Here is a 4,614-nt window from a genome sequence, read left to right on the forward strand (position 1 = left end):
AAAAAAAAGAAGAAGGTAGCAGGAGGGGAAGAATGAAGGGGGGGAAATCGGAGGGGTAGACGAACCATGAGAGACGATGGACTCTGAAAAACAAACTGAGAGTTCTAGAGAGGAGGGGGGTGGGAGGTTGGGTTAGCCTGGTGATGGGTATTGAGGAGGGCACGTTCTGCATGGAGCACTGGGTGTTATGCACAAACAATGAATCATGGAACACTACATCTAAATCTAATGATATAATGTATGGGGATTAACATAACAATAAAAAAATTTTTTAAAAAATCCCATTTACAATTGTACCAAAAATAAGATACCTAGGAATAAACATAACCAAAGAGGTGAAAGACCTGTACTCTGAAAGCTATAAAACACTGGTGAAAGAAATTAAAGATGACACAAGGAAATGGAAAAATATTCCATGGTCATGGATTGGAAGAACAAATATTCTTAAAATGTCTACACTACTCAAAGCAATCTATACATTTAATGTAATTCCATCAAAATACCAACAGCATTTTTTACAGAACTAGAACAAACAATCCTAAAATTTGTATGGAACCACAAAAGACTCCAAATAGCCAAAGCAATGTTGAAAAAGAAAAGCAAAGCTGGAGGCATCACAATTCTGGACTTCAAGTTATATTACAAAGCTGTGGTAATCAAAACAGAATGGTACTGGCACAAAAATAGACACATAGATCAATAAATTAGAATAGAAAACCCATAAATAGACCCACAACCATATGGTCAATTAATCTTCAACAAAGCAGGAAAAATATGCAATGGGAAAAACACAGTCTCTTCAATAGTACTGGGAAAACTGGACAGCAACATGCAAAAGAATAAAACTGGACCACTTTCTTACAACATACACAAAAACAAATTTCAAATGGATTAAAGACCTAAATATGAGACCTAAAACCATAAAAATCCTAGAATAGTAACTTAGTTGACATTAGCTATAGCAACTTACTAGATATGTGTCCTGAAGCAAGGGAAACAAAAGCAAAAATAAACTACTGGAACTATATCAAAATGAAAATCTTCTGCACAGCAAAGGAAATAATCAAAAAAATTAAAGGCAACTTACAGAATGAGAGAAGATATTTGCAAATGACATATCTGATAGAGGGTTAGTATCCAAAATAAAGAACTTACAAAACTCAACACCTCAAAAAAGAATCCAATTAAAAAATGGGCAGAACACATGAACAGACATTTCTCCAAATAAGATATACAGATGGTCAACAGACACATGAAAAGACGCTCATCATCAGTTATCATAAGGGAAATGCAAATCAAAACTGCAATAAGCTATCACCTCACTCCTGTCAGGATGGCAAAAATCAACAACACAAGAAACAACTGGTGTTAACAGAGATGTGGAGAAAAAGGAATACTCATGTGCCGTGCGTGGAAACACAAACTGGTACAGCCACTGTGGAAAACAGTATGGAGGTTCCTCAAAAAATAAAAAATAGAATTACCCTATGATTCAGCAATTGCACTACTGGGTATTTACCCGAATAATACAAAAACTCTATTTCAAAGGGATACATGTGCCCTTATGTTTATAATAGCATTATTTACAGTAACCAAGTTATGGATATAGCCCAATTGTCCATCAATTTATGAATGGATAAAGGAGAGGTGATATATATATATACAGACACACACACACAGTGGAATATTATTCAGCCGTAAAAAAATGAAATCTTGCCATTTTCAACGACATGGATAAACCTAGAGTATAATACTAAGTGAAATACATCAGTCAGAGAAAGACAAATACCATATGATTTCACTCACATGCGGAATTTAAAAACAAAACAAATAAATATGATGGGGGGATGAGGGAGAAAGGAAGACCAAGAAACAGACTCTTTTTAAAAAGATTTTATTTCTTTAGGGGAGCCTGGGTGGCTCAGTTGTTAAGCATCTGCCTTCAGCTTGGGTCATGATCCCGGTGTCCTGGGATCGAGCCCCACATCAGGCTCCCCGCTCCACAGGAAGCCTGATTCTCCCTCTCCCACTCCCCCTGCTTGTGTTCCTTCTTTCGCTGTGTCTCTCTCTGTCAAATAAATAAAATTTTATTTATTTGTCAGAGAAAGAGAGAACAAATGGGGGAGCTGCAGGCAGAGGGAGAAGCAGGCTCCTCACTGAACAGGGAGCCTGATGAGGGACTCCATCCCAGGACCCTAGGATCATGATCTGAGCTGAAGGCAGATGCTTAACGGACTAAGCCACCCAGGCATCCCAAGAGACTCTTAAATATAGAGAACAAATTGATGGTTACCAGAGGGGTGAGGGGTGGGGGAGGGGGATGGGTGAAATAGGTGATGAGGATTAAGGAGTGCACTTGTGATGAGCACCTAGTAAATAAAATAAGACCTTGTTAAAAAGAGAAAGGCGGGGAGCTGTTTCACCATGGCAGTCGGGCCGAACTCCCAGCGGAACCAGGATGCCACTGTCTACGTCGGGGGCCTGGAGGAGAAGGTTAGTGAACCATTGCTGTGGGAGCTATTTCTCCAGGCAGGGCCAGTAGTCAACACACACGTGCCAAAGGATAGAGTCACAAGTCAGCACCAAGGCTATGGCTTTGTGGAATTCTTGAGTGAGAAAGATGCTGACTATTCCATTAAGATCATGAACATGATCAAACTCTATGGGAAACCAATACGGGTGAACAAAGCATCAGCTCACAACAAGAACCTGGACGTGGGGGCCAACATTTTCATTGGCAATCTAGACCCGGAGATTGATGAGAAGCTGCTTTATGATACTTTGAGCGCCTTTGGGGTCATCTTACAAACCCCGAAGATTATGCAGGACCCTGACACAGGCAACTCCAAAGGTTATGCCTTTATTAATTTCACTTCATTTGATGCTTCGGGTGCAGCTATTGAGGCCATGAATGGGCAGTATCTCTGTAACTGCCCTATCACTGTGTTCTATGCCTTCAAGAAGGACTCTAAGGGTGAGCGCCATGGCTCAGCAGCTGAACGACTTCTGGCAGCCCAGAACCCACTCTCCCAGGCCGACGGCCCTCATCAGCTGTTTGCAGATGCACCCCCTCCACCCTCAGCCCCCAATCCTGTGGTATCATCATTGGGGTCCGGGCTTCCTCCACCAGGCATGCCTCCTCCTGGGTCCTTCCCACCCCCAGTGCCACCTCCTGGAGCCCTTCCACCTGGGATACCCCCAGCCGTGCCCCCACCACGTATGCCTCCTGGGGCTGGAGGACATGACCCACCATCAACAGGAACCCCAGTGGCTGGACATCCTGGACATGGACACTCACAACCTCACCCATTCCCACCAGGTGGGATGCCCCATCCAGGGATGTCTCAGATGCAGCTGGCCAACCATGGCCCTCATGGCTTAGGACACCCCCATGCTGGGCCCCCAGGCTCTGGGGGGCAGCTACCACCCCGACCGCCACCCGGAATGCCTCATCCTGGACCTCCTCCAATGGGCATGCCCCCTTGAGGGCCTCCGTTTGGATCTCCCATGGGTCACCCAGGTCCTGTGCCTCCACATGGGATGCGTGGACCTCCTCCACGGATGCCTCCTCATGGATACACTGGGCCTTCATGACCCCCACCCTATGGCTACCAGCGGGGGCCCCTCCCTCCACCCCGGTCCACCCCCCTCGGCCTCCAGTTCCCCCTCGTGGCCCACTTCGAGGCCCTCTTCCTCAGTAATTTCTTGTTCTCTTGCCTCTTGTTCTATCTTCCCAATATCTTTTCAATTCCTTGGACCAATCAGAGTTGCTGTAGCTCCCTAATGCTAAGGCACTAATCCCTCTCAGGGCTTTTTTTTTTTCCTTATATGTAATGTTTTTCACAGGAGGTTTTATTTTTTTTTCTATGTTGGTCCTAAGTGTTTTGCAAATGCACAGAGAAAATAAAACTAAATTCTTTAAAAAAAAAAAAAAGGCAATGTCACTTTATCTCTGTGGTTTTCCTTTCAAAACCCCTACCCATACCCCAGTTTAATCATGAGAAAAATACCAGACAAATTCCAATTACTACAAAAGACCTGATAAATCCTCCTCAAAACTATCAAGGTCATCAAAAACAAGGAAAATCTGAGAAACTCTTATAGCCAGGAGGAGCCTAAGAACACATGATGGCTAAAAAGAATTTTGTGGTGTTTTGGATGGAATCCTGGAATGGAGAAAAGACATTAAGAAAAACAAACAAAAATAACAACTAAAGAAATCTGAATAAAGTATAGATTTTGATTAATTAATACAAGATAAACAATCGATTAATCTTACCAACAAATGTTATGAGTTGCATGTTCAAGTCTTAATTTATGCTAATCTTTCAAAATGAAATGCTTTCCTCCTTCAGTTATTTGAAGTCCATTTATTCTTTAAAATTATGCTGGAAACTACCTTTTTCACCAAATACCTGACCCTGCTACTCTAAACCTCAGTGATCTCTCACACGAGGCACTTAGAGTAGGTTTCGAGCCACCTAACCCCTATGTACATGTTATAACTTTCCTCTCCACTCTCTTTTTATCAGTATGTTGGCTCCTTGAATAATTTCAAGTCAAGTGGCTATATCTTTACAAACTTCCTTTATATGGCAATCATCTTTAAGTATA

At 42.5% G+C, this 4,614-nt stretch overlaps 1 pseudogene; it reads left to right on the top strand.

The window, feature by feature from the left end:
- The first annotated feature begins 2,415 nt into the window (after positions 1–2,415).
- Positions 2,416–3,894, top strand: LOC102747345 (splicing factor 3B subunit 4 pseudogene; annotated as a pseudogene).
- The last annotated feature ends 720 nt before the right edge of the window (positions 3,895–4,614 follow it).

Source organism: Leptonychotes weddellii, chromosome 2 (genome assembly GCF_054177405.1).
Source record: "Leptonychotes weddellii isolate Sample4059 chromosome 2, ASM5417740v2, whole genome shotgun sequence".
NCBI lineage: Eukaryota > Metazoa > Chordata > Mammalia > Carnivora > Phocidae > Leptonychotes > Leptonychotes weddellii.